The sequence below is a fragment of the Humulus lupulus genome, chromosome 8 (genome assembly GCF_963169125.1).
Source record: "Humulus lupulus chromosome 8, drHumLupu1.1, whole genome shotgun sequence".
Lineage (NCBI taxonomy): Eukaryota > Viridiplantae > Streptophyta > Magnoliopsida > Rosales > Cannabaceae > Humulus > Humulus lupulus.
Window position 1 is genome coordinate 58,000,612 of NC_084800.1, and position 22,584 is coordinate 58,023,195.

General features: G+C 40.1%; 1 long non-coding RNA gene across 1 annotated transcript; it reads left to right on the forward strand.

Annotated features, from left to right (window-relative positions):
- The first annotated feature begins 6,154 nt into the window (after positions 1-6,154).
- LOC133793816 (uncharacterized) lies at positions 6,155-7,524 on the forward strand. The gene is made up of 2 exons (XR_009874963.1): positions 6,155-6,212; positions 7,369-7,524. It is a non-coding gene; the product is annotated as an uncharacterized LOC133793816 (long non-coding RNA).
- The last annotated feature ends 15,060 nt before the right edge of the window (positions 7,525-22,584 follow it).

Below are 22,584 nucleotides of genomic sequence, written 5' to 3' on the forward strand. Positions count from 1 at the left end.
TGACGAAGTGCTTCTTCAAATTTTTGTCTCCTTTCTTGTTTGAATCTTGTTCTTGATGTCACCTACTTTGAAATTGATCCATGCTCGAACCTAGCTCTTATACCACTATTTGTTTTCTTACCAACATCAATTTCAAACTTCCTGCACACAAACACAAGCAACAATGCAGTAATTTAAAGAACAAATGCACATAAACTAAATCAAACAATAAGTAAAAGGCATCACCAAAATTATAGAGGTTCTACTCTCCAATGAAGAGAGTCTCTAATCCTCTTTCCTGAACTCCTTAGAATTGAGTTCAGTTCTTGCACTATCAATCTTGAAAGTCTGAACTTAAAACATTGAGGTAACTTAGAATTAAGTCCCTTGAATACTTCTCTGTACAACACAGAGGAATACAACAATGGTTTTCTCTCTATATATCAAATTTCTCAGTTTCTCCCCTCTCCTTCTGTCTTACAATGATCATCTCTTGTGTCTTACCCTTACAACTAAGAGCCTTAAATAAAGGCCATCCAACTCGAACCAGCCAAAATAACAGAAAATAAAGAAAAACAAGAAAGAACAGTAACTCAACTAACTTAAGTCAACTCAAGTCAATCTGTTAGCTTAATGAAAATCACCTGTGCAAATGCTCCATTCCGCTCACGGTTCTTATCGCTCGTTGTGCTTAGACTCAACAATACCAACAGACAACAGCGAGTAACCCAACTCACAAAAATAGAACAAAGTTGGGAGAGAAAGAGAAAGATGAGTGGCAACACACTAATGTGGCCATCAGATATGTCTAGGTGGCACATATTTAGACCGCCCGAGAATGAGCTCATCAAGTACTTAAACCTGAAGACTCAGGGAATGGATTCCAAACTCGATTCTTACATTGCTGAGGTCGATATCTACAAGTGGGAGCCTTCATAACTACCTTGTAAGTGTGTGTGTATATATCTATATTATGCTTCCTTTATCTGTTATGTATATCATTGTTTTGTGTTTTTGGGCTTCTGGGGTTGATCGCAATTAGCTATGTCAAAGATGGAGTCGAATAATGAGGAGTGGCTGTTATTATGTCATCCATATTACAAGAACAACCATAGTGGCAGGTCAAACAGAATGACTAAAACAAGGCGGGCGCTCGAAGAAAACTGACAAGGAACACAAGATTAAAGGTTGCAATGGAAAGAAGAGGATTTTGGTCTTCCACGAAGGCCTTTATCCTGGAAAATGGGTAGATTGGGTCCTCCAGGAGTATTATTCACCTCAACCCAATATTGTCTGTTCTCTCTAGGTTTATTTCATATCTTTTTGTTTGGTTACATGTTTATGTTAGTTGTCTCAGCCACAACTTGTGTAATTTACGACTTTTATGATCTATGTATGTTTTCCCTTGGCATTAAGTAGATTGTGGGATTCTTTTTCCATAAATTGACAATACATGTATACCATGACATTATACTCTCACATTGTTCAAATATGCAGAAGCCGACCTATGTTGTTTGTTGCTTGAAGCGCAAACATCATGAGAATGGCCAACGATGAAGATACTCCAGATTGCTACGAAGGTGAGTCGAGTCCAAGTAGTGATGTGGCTTATGATCCTGGAAACTTATTAGTGTCTACTGATACAACTACAACGGTAAGAAAGAGATGCATACGAGCAATGCAACTATTTCCTACATTTTACAATATAAATTTTTTCATGTAAATCATGAGAAGTGAATCCAAGCCTAAGTGCTTGCTTGTTTATGATTCAAATTCCAGGTAAATTTTCAAGAGACGCCAAAAATTAGTTTCGATGGATTAGTGTAATGCCCTGGTTACCCCAGAACAGTTACGGTGAACGGTGAACTAGAAATTTAACTCGCTACCCAAGTCCTTTGGTTAAAAATGTGCTCCTAAGTGTTATTAACAGGCTAAGGTGGAAAACCAATGAAAAGGAAATGATATATTTTATTTAGAACATAAAACTGTTCATGGGCCCATAAAATCTTTTACAAGTTATTGACAACTCAAAATGGTCATTACTGTTTCAAATTTACAAACCCGCCGACCTAAGCGGCAAAAATAGGGTAAACCCCCTAGTTCCTCTGAGAACTCCTTGGCCATGGTGGTCAAGCGGCCACATATGTACACATCACCATCTAAGCTCTCCACTCAAGGCTGGGTGAGCTTTTCTTTCCCTTTACCTGCACCACATAGCACCCATGAGCCAAAGCCCAGCAAGAAAACACAATATAGCAAACATATAATATCAAATGATGATCATAATAATCATACAGAACTTATAGCTATGAACAGATGAGTGAATATCACTTGAGGTTACAATAACCATGAGTGAGCTTATAGCTCTAATCAAATGAGTGATTCAACACTTGAGGTTCTGGTAAACCATATTGAGTGACTAACAGGTGATAACTCTAGGATTTAGAGTTATTTTTATGATCTTTGAACTTGTTTTTAAGTTGAAAAGAGTAATGAAAGTGTGTTTACTGTGAATTTGTTTAATTTTTACCCTTTTGTTCTAGGTAGCGAGTCCATATTATGAGTCGGTAATTTGATGTATTATTTGTAAATATTTTATGTGAATTTCTGTTCTGTGTTGTTTTAGAAAGGAAACTTAAAAATGCCAAAGGGAATTAAAGGGAGCAGAAGGAAAACGGGGACTGAAAGGGGAGCATTGCTGTTTCGATGCTGTAGGCCAATCGCATAGCAATCCTGGGGAGAAGGCAGATGACGTGGACAAAAGCCAGCTGCATTTATTTACTGATCTCAGCGCCTATGTGGCACCCATTTTAAGAAGTAAGTCAGCTGGCTGAGGTGGCAAGAGAGGGACCAAAGAAGGAAATGAGCTTTCTAATTAGGGTAAGGAGAGTACCCTAAAAGAGAGGACCCATCCGTAATATAGGGGAGTACCATTTTTTGGAGATTTCTAATTCTTACCATCACCATTAGAGAAAGAAAAGTACAGAGAAAAAAGAGGAAAAACAGGGAGGATACACAGAAGAGGAAGGTCAACAAGGCTAACGGCTAGGAGGATTTAGCACAACAATAATCCTTCTAACTATTTCTTCTATCCTCCTCATTTTGTAGTGTATCTTCTTATTATCTAATTTGTGAACTGAGTATTATGGATGATTTCATTTCAGCTGGTTTTGTAATCTTGATTTCAGACATGAACTAATTTCCTTAAGATTTGGGTGGCTATGAACCCTATATGATGAAGTATTGATTCAATGCATGAGTTTAGTAATTTTGCCATTGTTCATTTAAGTGTAATTAATGCTCAATGATTGTTGTTTACTGGCCATAACTAACAATTAACTAGCTAGATCTGATTTTGGAAAGAATTTGTCTAGCTGAATCCACTTAAATGATGCAAGAGAAATACCATTTTAGGTAAATCTTAGTAGTAAAATAGGAATGTTTTGCTACCTTGTATAACTTGAGATTTGGTGATTTAATGACTGTTTTGCAACCTGATTTAATATAGGAATATGTTGAATTGAGTTGTGAAAGTATATCAGTGGGTTTTGGAAAAAGCTTACTGGTCTATTGTGAAATCGGTTAACTCTGTGCTTGATTGCTGAACCATTGCTATAACAACTGGGCAATTTATACAGGGGAAATAGCCATCCAGATCTAATTGTTCACATAGATCTTCTCTGAATTAATTTTTTCTGATTTCTTCATTTTATTTTAATTGAAATTACGTATACCCATTAAATTTCAGATTCATATTCCAATCATGTTCTTAATTTTGTTATCTTTTTTTTAAATTGTTCTTTAGTTGATTTTGCAATTATTTAATTTAAAATCCCTGTGGAGACGATACTCATTTACTACTATATTACTCGTTGCCGACTGTGTATACTTGCACATTTTAATCGAATCAATTTACGCAACAACAGGCAAGTCACTAACTTAAACATATGAGTGACTGCTGGGTAAGTCACTAGCTTAAACAGATGAGTGACTGATGGGTAAGTCATACAAGCACTTTTAGTTTTCATCGAACTTGAGGTCGGTCCGGCATTAATGCTCTTGTTGAGTCATCTAATGCAGATGTCGTTTAGATCTAATCTTTATTGGCTTGCGTTAAACACGCTAAGGCCGTTCCTGACTTATGAGTCAACACTATGTGACCAGTGCCCAGTACCACTGCTGAACTTGACTAATAAGTCCCAGCTTCACAGTTGATACTGACACTTTTGCCAATTCTGACTAATTAGTCAGTACCATGCACAAGTGAGCAAGATTTGCTAAGCATTCAATAATCAATCCATGTCCACATTTACACATTCAACATGGCTCATGAATAACCATGCATATCACATATGGGGTGCAGTTTTCTTACCTCTGATTCGAGTGAGAATGAATAAAAGAACGACCCTTGAGAACTGTGTAATATCCAACATTTTTATAATACATTTATTTATTATAAATCAGAGTTTTAATACATAAAATGTACAAGTTTACAAATTTAAGAAATAGTAATGGAAAAATAGTGTTTAAAATATGATTTTATGTTTTTAATGAGATTAAAGAGAGAGAAACTTGAGTAGTCAAGTATTGGACCCAAATGTCATATAATTTTAATTGGGGATTTTTATAAAATTAAGAAAGTTTTGCTAAAGGGCTTATTTGAAAAGAATTTTAGTATTTTGGGTCCAAGTGTAATTTTTAAAAATAATTTTTTTTTTAAAAAAGAAAAGAAAAGGCTTCAGCCTTTCTTTTTTTACCCGAACCCCTCTCTCTCTCTCTCCTCAGAAAATCTCTCTCTCTCTCTCTATCTTTCTCTCTTGCGTGCGTTTGCCCGACCACCAAATGTCCACCGGCGGTCACCGTTTATAGCCACGCGCTGGACCGTTGGATTCAGAGGCCTCCGAACTATCGACCTACGCGGGAATCTAGAGCTCACTCGCCGATTAAACACCTCAACTGGTCGGTTTAAGTTCGGCCACCCCGCGACTTCAAAGTTGCCATTCGGCCACCTCGGGCATCCGTTTGCCGATCCGTAACCACCATCGTGTTCCTTGTGTTGTGGGCTTCAAAACCCAATAACTGGTTCCTACATCTACCATAGTTGGGTGGTGGGCCCACCACGAGCCACCGTAGACCGACGGTCGAAACTTAGTGTTCGAGGTTTTGAAGTACGTTTTGAGTCTCAGAAAATCATCGTTTGACTTGTTGTGGAACCCGATCACTTTGGTATAATTTCTTTGACCTATATATTGTGATTTAATTGTGATTGGTTAGAATAATTGTTATTATGTGTATTTATAGTATATAATTATATATTCTTGATATATGGAATATTTTTCTGTAATTATACTGGCTGTCTGGGATTATATGTATTTTTGATACATGTTTTGATTTTGGAATTGTCCACTTTATAGCCATTGTGCTGTCCAATTTTCTAGAAAATATTAGATATTAAATAAAGTATAAAAATACATATTTAATTGATTTTATATTAATATGGAAATTATTATGATTAAGTAATTTTAATTATTATTGTTATTATTTTGTTAAGTAAATCAATAATACAGATTCATGTATATATATATATATATGAAAAGTGTGATTTATAGTAAACCTATTATTTAACCATTATTATTGTATATTAATATTTTTGTTAATATTTGAATATTAAAATAATATCAAATATTAGTTTCTTACAGTTATTGATATTTGTAAGACCAGTGAATTTTGGAGAAAGCATATTTATTATATCACTGGAATTGATATTATGACTAATTAATAATAATATAAATATTTATATTTATATTATTATCATTATATTGATTATTACAACTTTATGTTAAAAATATGATTTCTTTTATAAAATGACTATTTGAATATATACATTCATATACGTATTGCTATTGAAGTATTTTGTTATTAATATTGAAATAAGTTTATTTATAGACGATAATTATTATTGTTGTTGGGATTATTATTATTATTATCATAAGAGTACATTATCTTATGAGCAAGGTTTAAAACATGGTTTTATATGAAGAGTTATTTGCATTACGTTGATAATAATTATTATTATCATTTATATATTTTCTGGTATTGTTAATATACATTATCAATAGTGTATATTTACGATTTTGATAGAATTTAATAAATGATGTGCCTTGAATAGGATTTGTATGGATTTGATTGATTGACTCTTGGCGAGCAATTTTAAAATAAGCTAAGGACCTAAGGTAAGTAAATCTCACCTTTTGTGCTTAAGTGTAAGATGCATGACTACATTGATTGTGTACATCTGATGAGTTAAGTATGGTACGATGATGATGCATATGATAAGTATGTGAAGAATGGTTATATGAACACCATAAGGGTGTTGTGTGATATGTAATTGATGAATTCTGTGATATGTGAAAGATGTCTTACTTGGTTAAGAATGATATGAATTATGTGCAAGTATGTGTTCTTATGTTGGTGGATATGTGGATTACTTTATGTTCATGATTTGTTATATGTTATGATATATGAAGCGTTTAAGTTTTTAGGCTGGAAACCTTAGACCTGAGCCATAGCTCTACGTTAAGGTATAACAACGCCACCAACCCAAAGCTTCATGTATTATGACTAAAGATGTTTTGAGTTATATGAGATGTGATACAATGCCTTGATTGAATACCATCAAACATGAATCATGAACATGAACATTGACATTTCAGCATCAGCATGTATGCATGGCATGTACAGTTATGTGATACATTATTATGTGATATAAGACCATGCATATAAATATGAGGAAAATTGTGAAATGCCTTGAAAAGTCTTATGTAAAGTTAAACATTTTAATGACACAAGGCTTAAGCAAAGTGATAATAAGATGTTTAAAAAGGGTGCCACTGTTTTGATGAAGCAATCAAGTAAGTTCAGTAAAGAAGACGGAAGTCTATAAGACTTATAGTGGCTGCCCACTAGTGTGGGCTAGGTCAGAGTTGACCATTCAGATATGTTTGCCATGTTTCCGTCTTTCTCCTCCATATGTGTAATAAGTATGGCAGCTATGGAAACGATGAAATGAGTGTCATGATAAGCCTAGCTGTGATGATGGCTAGCCGGAGGAGAACCCATGGGATTCTATATGATATGTGTAACAAGCCCTGCAGGCATTGGCCGAATCAAACAGTGTGCACAAGTGATATTGGGCCCATAAAAAAGTGAAACTAAAAGAAAGAGCATAAAAGTAAAGTTTGAAAGTGCATGAGCAATAAATGAAATGCATAAGTATATAAGTCAGCATATTAGTATGTGTGCACTACAAACTCACGACATTCATGTGTATGTGTATGCATGAGATTTGCTTGCGTTAGCTCATTATGTTATTTTCCAACATTTTTCCAGGTGTGGCTTTAGCTGTTGAGCAACTTGTGGAGCACAGACTCAGTAGCAATGCAATAATGGTTTAGAGTTTTCATATGGCTGCCTTAAATTTAAAGTATTCATACGTGTAATAATTTCTACTAATAAGTTTATATAAAAGTTTTAAATTTTTCTGTATTTCTTCGTATCATTTTATTTAATTCTTTTGGTCAAGTTCCTAACATACTCGTAAACTCTAGAATTATGAGTATGTGGCGAACGTACCCTACCTTAGGGACGTTACAACTATCTGACTTTTAGCCCTTTAGCGGTCACCTAGTCATAACCAAATATGGGACACCATCAATAAAATGAACAACAAAGGTTCCTAAACCAAGATCTAGCCTCCGGGACATCAATCCCCACTAATCCGGGTAGTAGGAACAATCCCGAGGCCTAAAACCAAGTTCTCGAGGTCAAAACACTCAAACGGGCTCAAAACCACCCAAGAGCCGTGGCCCTAGCACCTTGAGCCACGGTCCCCAGCCACACCAGGAGCAAGGGTCGCGGCGCCCAGTAAGGCCAAAGTGCTCCACCTGCTTCTTCGAGCTAGGGCCGCGGCCCCCAACCTAGAACCATCCACAAACTCGGTTTCCATCATCCCAAACCCTCCAAAAACATACCTAGACACTTCCAAATCCACAAATCAAAGTTCCCAATGATCCAAAACCATCAAATCTCGAGGCTCAAACGAACCAAAAACTCAACGATTCACAAAATCCAATTCGAAGCTTAGAAACGCTAAAAACTCAAAACTTAAAACTTAGATTACCTTTGATTGGGTTGTTTCTCGTCAAATCCTTCGGTCAAGAAGCTTCTAATTTTTCCTAGGATCGCTATGCCTCGATCCTCGCTTGATTCCGACTCCTAGAACTTGAGATTTCTTCGAAAATGTCTCGAATGGTAAATTGAACTAACAGGAAAGAGAGAAAGTGTTTTTCTAACGTGCGGTTCTATCTGATAAGCTACTTCAAGCTTAAGTAACCTCAAATAAAACCTAGTGCTCGGGGTCCCAAAAACACCGTCGGGGACATTATAGTCAAAACTCCCAGAATTTCCTCTTGATCCCAATAACTCCCAATTTATCATCAAATAACATTCCCATTACTTAATATCCCAATAAAAGACATCGTTATGACAAAACCACTAATTAATAATATTAGACCGTCTCATGCCGAATAGCTTGAATATATCTCCATAATAATGGGATCTCATTCATAACTCACAATATGCACCAAAATACACAAATATGCCCTCAACGGGCCAAATTCCCGAAACACCATAATAATCAAATGTGGACTCACATGTGTAGATGTGAATCCTACAATTGATTAGACGGGCACTAGCAACCTGTCAAGAACAAAGAGAGAGACGAGAGTTCAATTGGGAGCACGGGTGAGGTGTCAGCTAAAGGGACTCCGACACTCAAGTTAGTCAGGCTGTAACGAAAGATGATTGACAACAATAAAACTAAGATGTAAATAATGAAGTAGTAATTGATGGATGAGTAATGGAATGGTTGGAGTGATGGTGGCGATGACAGCGGGACTGAAAGGCAGGGTCAAGTCCGGTGAGGTCAGATCAGACTGACTAATTGGTCGTGCTTGACTGGATCATCCAGAGAGAGAATATCCTTGTTTCAATAAGAAAGTAAAAAGAGAGTCAAGTGATTGTTCGATCCTCCCTTCTCAACCCCTGAGGGTCTTCTTTATAGTCGTTTTCTTCTTTCCGTTCTCCCTTCGTCTATCTCGCCCATCCAACTCATTCTTAGTGGTTCCTTTCGATTTTTATGGGAGGATGGGTGTGCATTTTGACTGCTTCAATGTCCCTGATTGACTGAATGCACCTGGAGTCAGGTCTGGGTACCAGCTAGCTCGTTTTGGATGGCTAAGCCCATTTACATAGGTTTTGGGCCTTGCTTGCTTATTTGGCCTGCCAAGCTAGTTTGGCTGACTAGATGGGCTTTAATTGTAGACAATTTTTGTCCAATACAATTTGTCCCTCACTTTGTAGTTAGAATTCATTCTAGCTAGAGAGTTTATAATGTCGAATTCTATGCACCATGGGACCTTAAGGCTATTTGGCCAAACGGGGTGAGTGTCCAAGTAGCAAGGTGGATGAGTGGCCGAATAGGCCGAGGGGCTAGGTGCCAGATGGCTAAGTGGCCGAGTAGGCCAAGTGGCCAGGTGGCCGAGTAGCTAGGTGCTAGATGGCTGAGTGGCCGAGTAGGCCGAGTGGCCAGGTTGCCGAGTGGATGAGTGCCAATGGCTCAGTGGCCGAGTGGGCCGAGAGGTCAAGTGGCTGAGTGGCCGGGTAGGCCGAGTGGCTAGGTGCCAGATGGTTAAGTGGCTGAGTGGGCTGAGAGGCCAAGTGGCTTAGCGGTCGAGTGGCCATAGTGGCCGAGTGGGCCGAGTGCTCCTCCGGGATGGCTGAGTGCTCCGCCAAGATGGACGAGTGCTTCGCTGGTGTGGCCGAGTGATTCGTGTGCTTAGGCTGAGTGGCCTGCCGATGAGGCTGTGTGCCCAGGGGAGATGGATGAGTGGGCCGAGTGCTCATCCGGGATGGCCGAGTACTTCGCTGGGATGGCAGAGCGCTCCACCGGGATGGCCGAGTGCTCCTTCGGGATGGCTGAGTGCTCCCCCGAGATGGCCGAGTGCTCTGCCAGGGTGGCCGAGTGACTCGTGTGCTTGGGCCAAATGGCCTACCGATGAGGCTGTGTGCCTGGGGGAGATGGCCGAGTTGGCCGTGTGCTCCTCCAGGATGGCCGAGTGCTCCGCCGGGATGACTGAGTGCTCCACCGGGGTGGCCGAGTACTCCGCCGAGGTGGCCGAGTGCTCCGCCGGGGTGGCCGAGTTACTCGTGTGCTTGGGCCAAGTGGCCTGCCGATGAGGCTGTGTTATTGGGGGAGATGGACGAGTGGGCCAAGTGCTCCCCCGAGATGGCCGAGTGGCCTACTTCTCGTGAACTTCATCTGTCTATGAGACTTTTTAAGTGTTTCCTAGGGAAAGTTGAGTACCTTTTGGTAGGGCCTCTTGATGGTTGACCATTTCTTTTTTCACCCTTGAATTCATGGCCTTATATGGCCAACTGGGGAGTTTGTGTTTGATCTTTTTGTAGTGTTGATAAATGTAATTTTTTTTGTTTTAGCTACTTTAGGATAGTATTCTTCACGTATGTGCGTCTGATTTATGTATGTCTGATCCATATAGTTCTCTCTTCTGACTGAGTGGTCTATCTGACTGACTAGTAGAGTCTTAATTCATTCAATAGGCATATCTTGCTTTAAGGGTCCTTTCAGATTGACTGACTGACTAACTGGTCATTCTGTAATTTAATTGGTATAATAGTCCGTCTGTCTGAATAATACGAAATCTTTGACTTGTATATCTTTGATGTTAGGTTCGTCTATTTGACTAATTGTTGACAACTTGTTTTTTCTTAATTTTGCCTTAATGAATGGTTCGTCTGACTGATTGATGAGTCACTTGGTGGTTCTTACTTGTGTGTCTAGTTGAATGTTTTGAAAGCTGAGGTAGCTTCATTGGAGAATCAGATGTTAGTGATTGGGCTGGAAGATGAGATCTAGTGTCATGATATAATGGCCAGTGGATGGTAAGAATGATAGCTGGGATGTTTCCAGGTACATCGCAAACTTTGAGGAATTGGAGAAGATGATGGCTGAAGAGACGGCCTGGCCGAAGAGTTAGCCACTTCTTTTGGCGTCATGACTACTCATGACCTAGTTGTGGATGACTGACTCCTCCTTTTGTTCAAGTTCTCTGTTGGGGGATGACTCAGTTTATCCCATCTTATGAATTTTTAGTTGTTGTTTGGACTTTTTCTTTTGTAGTGTTGTAAAAACGAGACTTTTTTTATTTTTTTGTTGTATCCTGACTGGTTGTAGCTTATGTTAGCGTTCTATAAGTTTTTGTATCGGATGTTGGTTGGTTGTATAACTTATGGAGTATTAGTATCTTATTCCCCCATTCTAAGTATAAAGTTACTTAGTCAATTTATACTTAGATTTGTTATTGATCTGTTCATAGTATATGTAGAAAAAAATGGTTGTGATAGGGGGTTGCGCTCCGTGGAGCTGCCTACATACCCTTTGCAGGGATCAAGCCCAAATGTAGTTCTGACACTTCCTGCATGACAGTGTCAGTATGTTGCTTGAATGAAGATCTTGTGAGATCATTGCTGAAAGAAAATGAAAGTAGACTAGATTCAGTTAGAAGTCATACTGTTTTAAATGGATAGCGTTCCAGCTGTTGTTGATTTTGCGTCCCTCTTTAGTTTGTAGCCTCTATGCTCCATGTCTGACTACCTTTGTGATTAGGTAGGGACCTTCCCATGTTGGGGCGAGCTTACCTGCTCCCGCTTCCTTAGTATTATGGAAGACTCTTCGTAGTACCCAATCTCCTACTTTGAATGTCTGAGTGCGGATGTTCTTGTTGAAATGTCTGGCTATGCTTCGTTGATAGGCTAAGATTCTTAAGAGTGCTTTGTCCCTTCTTTCGTCGATGGTATCGAGTTCATGGCACATGTTTTCCCAATTTACTTCGTCTGTCGACAGCTCATATCTGGCTGTCAAAACTTCACTCTCGGTAGGGATGACTGCCTCCATCCGTAGGCTAATGAGAAAGGTGTTTCTCCCGTCGAAGTCCTAGTTGTGGTTTGGTAAGACCAAAGGACTCTTGGTAACTCGTCAGCCCATCTTCCCTTAGCTTTTTCAAGGCGCTTCTCTATGTTGTTCATGATAGTCTTGTTGGATGACTCTGCTTGTCCATTTGCTTGGGGATACCTTGGCGTGGAGAAGCTGGGCTTGATATTCTAGAATCTGTAGAAGTCTTGGAAGTCGAAACTGATGAATTGAGAGCCATTGTCAATTACGATCTCTTTCGGTACTCCATACCTGCAGATTACATTCTTCCAAATGAAGCCCTTTACTTCTTTGTCTCTGACTTGGTGGAACGAGTCTGCTTCGATCCACTTGCTGAAGTAGTCGGTTACTGCAAGCATGTACACCTTTTGTCCTGGTGTGGTTGGAAATTTGCCTACTATGTCCATCCCCCATTTCATGAATGGCCAAGGGGATGTGATTGAGATGAGATGCTCTAGAGGTTGGTGGGATATTTGAGCGAACCCTTGGCATTAGTCGCATCGACTTGCATAGTCAGAGGAATCAACTCGCATAGTTGGCCAGTAGTAGCCTTGTGCTAGGGCACGGTGCGCCAAGCTTCGTCCTCCAGAGTGGTTGCCGCACTTTCCTTCATGCAACTCAGCCAGTATGTATTTGGCCTCTGCAGGGTTAATGCATATCAAATATGGACTTGAAAAGGAACGTTTATAGAGTTCACCTTGTATAATAGTGAAGCGAGCTGATTGAGCCTTGACCCGACGTGCTTCGTTCTTATCTTCGGGAAGTATGTCCTGCTCCAAGTACTCGAATATTGGAGTCATCCATGTTTGCTTGTTTGAGATGTCACTAACTTGCTCTTCTTCATCTTTCCAGATAGCTGGCCATTGGAGATATACTACAGGTATTGTCTTGGGGTCGGTTGTCTGGATGGAGGATCCAAGGTTTGCTAATGCATCCACATGACTATTCTTCCCTCTTGGTACTTGGTTGATAGTGAACATGTCGAAGACCGACTGCAACTCTTTAGTCTTGTTGAGGTAGGTTGTCATCTTGTTATCCCGGGCCTGATAGCTACCTTGCATTTGGTTGACTACCAATTGAGAATCACTGAAGACCACGATCTTTTTGACTCCCATGTCTTTGGCTAGTCCGAGTCTAGCTATCATTGCTTCGTATTCGGCTTCATTGTTGGTAGCTTTTAACCCGCATCAGACACGTCTCCTTGGGGTGAAGTCGGGACGAGTCCGAGTCCACTTCCTCTAGTGTTACTTGAGCCGTCTACTTGCAACTTCCAGATTCCAGCTGATTGTTCCTCGGTCAGACATCAAAGTTATTTTTCTGCCTGCACATGCATGTTAGGTGTAAAATCTGCAATGAAGTCAGCTAATACCTGAGATTTGAGGGAAGTTCGTGGCTTGTATGTTACTTCATACTCGCTGAGCTCTACCGCCCATTTGGTAAGTCTGCTTGACAATTCCAGTTTATGGAGGATTGTTTTGAGTGGGAAGGTGGTTAGGACCGTTATTGGATGGCACTTGAAGTATGGGCGTAGCTTCCTTGCTGCGTGGATGAGTGCTAGTGCAACCTTCTCCAATTGGCTATATTGGGTTTCAGCATCGAGCAAGGCTTTTCTTACATAGTAGACAGGAGATTGCTTGCCTTCCTCTTCTCGGACTAGGACCGCACTAACTGCGGTCTCGGATACTGCTAGGTAGATGAATAATGTCTCATTGTCTTTTGGCTTTGAGAGAAGAGGCGGGCTGGTCAGATATTGTTTTAGTTGGGTTAGTGCCTCTTCACATTCAACTATCCACTCAAAGGTTTTTTATTTCCTTAGTGTGTTAAAGAAGAGGTGACGTCGTTCTGATGACTTTGAGATGAATCGGCTGAGTGATGCAATGCATCCAGTTAACTTCTATACGTCTTTTATGCACGTTGGGGAAGGAATCCTTTGGATTGACTCTATCTGTGCTGGGTTAGCCTCGATTCCCCTTTGAGTTACTAGGTACCCAAGGAACTTTCTTGCAGTCACACCAAAAGAATATTTAGTTGGATTCAGTTTCATGTTATATTTCCTAAGAATATCAAAATATTGTTTTAAATGGCTGATATGGTCCTCTACAATGAGGGATTTGACGAGCATGTCGTCTATGTAGACTTCCATCGTCTTCCCCAGCAAGTTGACAAACATCTTGTTGACTAATCTCTGGTAAGTTGCTCCTGCGTTCTTCAATCCGAATGGCATGACCTTCTAGCAGAATATGCCCAAGTTGGTCATGAAGGCTGTCTTTTCCTGGTTGTCTGGATGCATCTGGATCTGGTTGTATCCTGAGTATGCATCCATGAAGCTTAGCAATTCATGACCGGCTGTGGCATCTACCAGCATGTCTATGTGTGGTAATGGGAATGAGTCTTTTGGACACGCCTTGTTGAGGTCTGTGAAGTTGATGTAGACTCGCCATTTGCCATTCTTCTTCTTTACGATGACCACGTTTTCCAACCAGTCGGGATAATACACTTCCCCTCACGAAGCCATTATCAATGAGCTTTTGAATTTCTTCGTTAATGGCTTTGTTCCTTTCAGGAGCAAATTTTCTTCTTTTTTGCTTCCTTGGTGGGTAGTCTGGATCAACCTGCAATTTATGGACAATTACTTCGGGGTCAATTCCAGTCATGTCCGCATGGGACCAAGCAAAACAATCATGATGGGCAGATAAAAAATTAATGCGTTTAGTTCTGATGTCGGGGTCCAATTGTGATCTGATTTGGACTTTGTGATCTGGGACGTCTAGATGTATCTGAACTTCGTTAAACTCCATGTCTGGTTGGTTCATCTGGGAGTCAGTCAGTCTGTCTTCCTGTAATTGCTATAACTGAGCGGGTTTGGCCTTCATGGTAGTTTGGTAACATGCTCTTGAGTCTTTCTGTTGGCCTTTGATTTCTTTTACTCCTCATTTAGTTGGGAACCTTAGAACTTGCTGGTATGTTGAAGGGACTACCTCCATTTCATGTATCCATGGTCGACCTAGTATCACGTTGTAAGCAGACGGAAAGTCTACTACCAAGAATCTTGTGCATAGATTGACTCCTTCGGCATAGACAGGTAGCTCGATCTCTCCTAGTGTGTTCTTTTGCTCACCCCTAAAATCGATGAGGATCGTAGTCTTCTTTATGATTCTTGATTCATCTATCCCCATTCCCCTGAGAGCACTTAAAAGTAAAATGTTAGCTGAACTGTAATTATTAATAAGTATATGTTTAGTAAGACAATTACCAATGTAAAGTGCAATAACAAGAGCATCGTGATGCGGTATAAGGAGTTTGGTTGGCTCTGTTGTTGAGAAACTGATGGTTTGAGCAGGTAGGTTGATGGTATTCTTCTTTGTCTTGCTGGACTCTCCTTTGATCCAGTTGGTCTGCCTGGCATGTCTTTTGGTTGCTGAATGGGTGACATCGCTTACCTCAGAGCCACCAGTTATTACGTTCACTGTCCGTTCATGAGTAGGTGACTTCGGCGGGGTTACTTCTCTTCGGACGACTGACCTGTCTACCTCCTACTGGAATGTTCTTTTGCCTTTGTCTGTGAGCAAGTTAGTCAGGTGACCACATCTTAATAGGTTGGATACTTTGAGTCTTAAGGCAATGCACTCATCCGTTCGGTGACCGTGGTCATTGTGGAACTCACACCATTTTGTTTTGTCTCACTGGTCAGATGGAGTTCTCATCCTTTTCGGCCATTTCACTTTGTCGCCAAGTCCTTTCAGTATGCCAATGACTTCGACTGGTGAGATTGAAAGATTGTATTCTGGTATCTTTGGTCCATCTCGGAGACGTGTCTCAGACGACCGGTTGTACTCCCTCATTCTATTCTCTGATCTACTAGGATACGGGTATGGCTCGGATCATCTGTCACTCTGCTGTCTGTCTACCCTTGAGTCTCTTCAAGTGTCTTTCCTTGGAGAAGAGTGATAATAGTTAGCTTCATCCTCCTCCCATTTGATTTGTGCCCAGGCCTTGGCGAGAATGTCTTCCATCGTCTTGCAATGATACTTGGTAAGTTCTTTGTATAAGTCTAAGTCATAGCGAAGTCCTTTGTAGAAGGCTGAGATGGCTGTGTCCTGATTACAAAGGGTTATAGACACCTTCCCTTTGTTAAAGCGGCCTACGTACTCTCGTGAGGGCTCACCCCGTCGTTGAACTATGATGTAGAGGTCTTCTGTAGACTTTTCAAGTTTCCTGCTACTAGCAAACTGCTCAACAAAAGTGCAGTCAATTGTGCAAAAGTAGAAATATAATTATTAGGTAAATTAGTATACCACTGGAGGGCTGGTCCAATCAGACTAGAACCAAACCCCTTACACATGCATGCTTCCCTTATGTCGCGTGGGATGGCAACGGTGAACATTCTCTGCCGGTATTGTGCGATGTGATCATCCGGGTCAGACGTTCCGTCAAACATCTTCATATTTAGGAAGTTGAACTTCTTTGGCATTTCCACTAGTGCAATGTCATCTACGAATGGAGAGTCTGCATAACAACTTGCTGCACTCTTCTTAATTGAAGCCGGCATCCCAGGAATCCGTTGGATGAGCGTGATGGACCAAAAATGGGTATGTTTTAAATATTTATACTCGCAAGCGCACGAATCGTATTTATAGAATAGTGTTCGTGTAAGCACGAGGTCGAACCCGAAGGAGTTGTCTAAAATTGAAAAGAAAACTATTTTAAATCAAAATTAATAAATTCTAACCTAGTTCCAAAGATTGAAGAGATTTTTGAATAATGAAAATAAAATAAAAGACAATAATAAAGATATTAAAGACAAATATGTAAACATAAATTAATAATAGAAATCAAGATAGTAAAATAAAATTATTAAGGATTAGAATCCACAAAATATAAGTTCAATAATATTTATAAGTACATTGATTCCAAAGTTTTAGTGATAGTCAAAATAAATCAAACTATCATTTTCCAAATATGTTTATAATTTTAAACACAAATTATTTCTAAAAAGATAAGATTTTTTTTCACTTTTCAAAATTATAATTTCAAAGCATTTAGTGTAAATCAATCTAACGAAATAACAAATAAATCAATGAACATTATTTATAAGGCAAAACATAATATTTTTGTTCTAAGCATGGATGTGTACAATTTAATGACACATCTTATACAAAGAATATTATGTTTTAGCACTAATGAAGAACAAAGTGTAAATATATGCTAACAATCCAAAATACATGATATTTAAGATGAAAGAAGATATTTGAAGAAGAAAATTCCATAAACTTTGTTGCACAAAATGGGAAATCAACATACAAAATAAATACTATCCAGTTACAAATTGTTTCATCATCACCTTAATAATCTTAAAAAGATTAGAAACTCATAACTAGAATAGAAATTACATACAAAAAAATTACAAACATAAATAGGAAAATTTGGAGGAGAAACCCTCAAATTTTTCCTCTAAAAATACATAGAAAATAACCAAAAAGAAGAAGAAGATGAAGAGAATAGAGAGGTTTTGAAATGTGAAGAATTTTTGGTATGGTAACCTCCTAAAATATGACACCCTAATGGTCTTCAAAACTTCCTATTTATAGCCAAAAAAATGAGTTTAAAATAATTAATTTAAATTAATTAAATTGATTGAATTAAATTTGAAATGATGAATAATATGACATATATGGGTAAATTTATAAGGGTGATAATGAGTTTGGGTAAAATATGTAGAAAGTAGGGTAAAAAGTTGGCATTTTTGTCATAGGGGACAAATGAGCAAGTTGATGGGCTCAAGGGGATTTTGGTGAAGGCAATGTACGGCTGGGTGCTGGGGACAGTCGGCTGCAGGGAGTTGGGTCGGTTGGGCTGGAAGAGAAATGGCCAGGCGGGCCGTGTGGCTGAGTGGGCTTCACGTGGTTGGGCCTGGGCCCGTAGGGGCTGAAGGAGGAAGACTCGGTGGAGTCACGCTGGGAGGCTGATGTAACGCCCTGGTTACCCCAGAACAGTTACGGTGAACGGTGAACCGGAAATTTGACCCGCTACCCGAGTCCTTTGGTTAAAAACGTGATCTAAGTGTTAATATCAGGTTAAGGTGAAAAACCAGCAAAAAGGAAAGGGTACTTTTCATTAAGTAAATAAACTGCTCATGAGCCTTTTTAAAATGTTTACAAGCGGTTCGTAATACAAAAGAGTCGCTACAGTTCCAAATTTACAATCCCCGCCGGCCTAAGCGGCAAAAATAGGGTAAATCCCTAGTCCCTCCGAGAACTCCTTGACCGTGGCGGTCAAGCGGCCCTGTATGTACATCACATCGGCCCAAGCTCTCCACTTAAGGCTGGCCAAGCTTTTCCTTTCCTTTACCTGCACCACATAGCACCCATGAGCCAAGGCCCAACAAGAAAACATAATAAAACATGATATAATATCAACAACGATCATAATAACCATTCAGGACTATCAGTCCAACAAATAGGTGACATTAGCCAAAAGTCACATTAATGAGCATCACTCCCTCTAGCCATGTGACGATAGGGTCACCAGGGCTTAACTGATAGGTGATTTCTTTCATAAGCATGTTCAGGACAGGTGCATGGTGATTGGTCACCAACATAACCTTCCTCACGACTCTAGGGTCGAAACTATGGACAACGTCCCTTAGCCACGTGACAAACGGTCACCGGGGTCATATACCTTGGCTATAGTCATCTGGTCGTAGACCAGGCAAGCGCTTATAAGTTCATCGACCTTAGGGCCGGTCCCGCATTAATGCCATAGAGCCATTCAATGCGTGATCATCGACTTTAGAGTCGGTCCCTGACTAGTCAGTGTCTCAAACAGGTAATCAGTATTCATTAGCATTTAATATGCAATCCACGTTCACATATATCAACCAACATGCCTCAATATCAAGCCATGCATGTTGTATACCTGTACAGGGTGCAACTGTATCCATACACTGTTTTCTTACCTCAAGTTCGAGCGAGAAATATGATAAAGACGACCCCTGAGAACGATCGACCTTTTCGTTCCTTAGCGGTTACCTAATCACAACCAATTATAACCTCCATTAATGAGAATCCACAATAATAGGGTCTTAACCTAAGCACCATCCTCGGGACCTCGAAACATGCCCACACGGTGGGTAGAATCGATCCCGGGCCTTAAGGATTGAAACCCCAAGTCAAAAACCCTTAAAAACACTCAAAACGGGGTTTGGAAGGAACAGGGTAGCGCTACAGCGCTCAGCCCCTAGCGCCACAGCGCTCTACTCAGAACCTCCCAAAGGCCGAAAACCCTCCTGAGGAGCGCTATAGCGCCCTAGGGTGGGCGCTGTAGCGCTACCTCCAGCCCAAAACATCCCTGAACCGACCTTCTTCTTCTCCTTCATTTCTAACTCGATCTCCAAGCTTCCAAAGCCTATTCTTGATGCCAAATGAACCCAAAAACCATCCCAACACACCCCAAACATCACAAGCATGGGAACCCTAGCCAAAACTCCCAACAAAACCCATGAATTCACCCTAAACATTTCAGCTGCAAAACAAAACCAAAACAGAGCAAACCAGAGAAACTATGGTTAGAAACTTACCCAAAGCTTGGCTTATGAAGCTCTTCAATAGTGGAACACACTCCCAAACTCCCAAGGCTTGCTTCCCAAGCTAGAATCCTCAAAGTTGGCTCAAAAACCACAAAGAAAAATGAAGAAAAGAAGGTACGGGAGAACTCCTTTTTGCATACTTTGTTTTCATTACTTTCTTCAGCCAACAAGTGTTATATCTATCCTAGGGGTGAAATGTCCATTTTACCCCTAGGTCAATTAATACTTTCTAAAGACTCCTAAGGGCATTTTTGGTACTTTCCTCCTAACTCGTTAATCATAATTAACGCTCTCCAATTCCCGCTATTCTCGAAAATCATAAACACCAATAATTCACATCCCGTTACCCTTTATCTCCCGGTAACGCTCTAATCATCAAAATCACCCCGAGACTCAACCCAAGTCCCGACACTTAAACCTGTTGTGACTAAACCGCTAATTAGTAATCTACGATCGTCTCATGTCGAACAGCTCGAACAAACCCACATCATAATGTGGTCTCAACATATATCATCGACATGCATACAATTAACATTATATTATAATATAATTCTCATAAACACGTATAAACACATTAAATGGCTTAATTAAACAATTATGGCCCTCCCGGCCTACAAATCCAGCTGTTAACCGTAATAGGGAATCTGGGGCATTACAGCTGAAGTGCTCGGGTGAAATGCTTCAGCCATGTGATGAAGGCAGCAGCTGGACACGTGGCGGCAGTGGGAGAGAGGCTTCGTGGGCCTAGGCTTCGGCAGGCCTCCTTGGGCCTAAGAAGAATACCATTTTTCTTGTTACTTTCTTTCAAAACTACCCCCTTTCATTTGATTTCCTTGCTTTTCAAGAGCCCCAAATGAAATAATTTTCCTACAAAATAAATTATAAACTAAATCATAATAACATATTTTCACTATAAAATAAATCAAGTTAATTCTTTGAAAATATTAATTATAACTTAATTTATATTTAACATTTAGTTTCAATAAAACAACATTTTTTTTACCACTAACGTAACAATAATAATTCAAATAATTAACTACAACATTTTACAACAAAATAATTATAAAAACACACAAAAGTATATAATATCAAAATAAACCTAATAAATTCAAAATTACTTAAAAACTTAATAAATTACTTAAAAACTCAAGAATTAAGCAACAATTAGCACATAAAAAGTGGTAAAATAACTCTATTTTGTAGAGTTATCAGAGCGCCTCCATCTCTGCCAACTTTCGAGCCAACTCGGGATCTTGGATTGGAAAGGAGCTTGCAGTTGCTTGACGGACTGGCTCGCTCATAACTGGGTGATTCAATCTGATTGTCTACTGCTCTGGTATATTCTGACCAGCTCCAATGATGGTCTAGCTGGCTCCAATGGTAGTCTGACTAACACTTGGAACCTGCTGCTGTCCAGGTCCAGTGGCTGGCTGACCAGTGGCTAGCGAACTAGATCCTGGAATCTATAGCTGTCCAGCTGCATCGGCTGACTAACTCTTGGAATCTGTTATGATCCGGGCGCAGATGAATGTCCATGTTCAATCATGGTTACCTGTTCACTTATATTGACAATAGAATTTTGAATGTTAGACATGGTGGGTGGAGTTTGATCATTCCTTACCGAGGGTGATGGAATTGTCTGACTCGGTCCATCACTGTTATAGATAGGGGTGAGGTCACCCAAAGGTTGCATAGGGCTAACTGGGCCTCGGAAGTGGGATGGCTGAACCTCGGTGGCTTGAGAGGACATGGCCTCCATTCGTACGAGCATGTTAGCATTCTCAGCTTCGAGCCTCCTCATTTTCTCGCGTTCTTCATTCATCTGGGCCATAAGAGCAGCGAGTTGAGCAGACAGATCGGGTGTCTTAGTCAAGTCTGACATGGCTCTCAAGTGAACTCCTTGATCTTTGTTGATCGTCTGATTGCTAGGGCCCCACGATGGGCGCCAAATTGTAGATGTGATTCCTACAATTGATTAGACGGGCACTAGCAACCTGTCAAGAACAAAGAGAGAGATGAGAGTTCAATTGGGAGCACGGGTGAGGTGTCAGCTAAAGGGACTCCAACACTCAAGTTAGTCGGCCTGTAACGAAAGATGATTGACAGCAATAAAACTAAGATGTAAATAATGAAGTAGTAATGGATGGACGAGTAATGGAATGGTTGGAGTGACGGTGGCGATGACGGCGGGACTGAAAGGCTGGGTCAAGTCCGGTGAGGTCAGATTAGACTGACTAATTGGACCTGCTTGACTGGAACGTCCAGAGAGAGAATATCCTTGTTTCAATAAGAAAGTAAAAAGAGAGTCAAGTGATTGTTCGATCCTCCCTTCTCAACCCCTGAGGGTCTTCTTTATAGTCGTTTTCTTCTTTCCGTTCTCCCTTCGTCTATCTCGCCCATCCAACTCATTCTTAGTGGTTCCTTCCGATTTTTATGGGAGGATGGGTGTGCATTTTGACTGCTTCAATGTCCCTGACTGACTGAATGCACCTGGACTTAAGTCTGGGTACCAGCTAGCTCGTTTTGGATGGCTAAGCCCATTTACATAGGTTTTGGGCCTTGCTTGCTTATTTGGCCTGCCAAGCTAGTCTGGCTGACTAGATGGGCTTTAATTGTAGACAATTTTTATCCACTACAACATGCATGCATATAATATCATATTATAATATAATTCACATAAACACTCACATATTCATTTAATGACATAATTAAACAGTTAAGGCCCTCCCGGCCTACTAATCCAGCCATTAAACCGCATTAGGGATTTCGGGGCATTACAATTAGCATCTATTGACCTAGGAGAATCTAACTTTGGTGCAACAACATACATTACTTATGATAGCTCCAATTTGACAGATTCATCAAAGAATTCATATATATATGGATGACCCAGTTAGTAGTGACACATACACTGCAAAAGTCAAAGAACGGGTCAGCCAACACCGTTCATTAG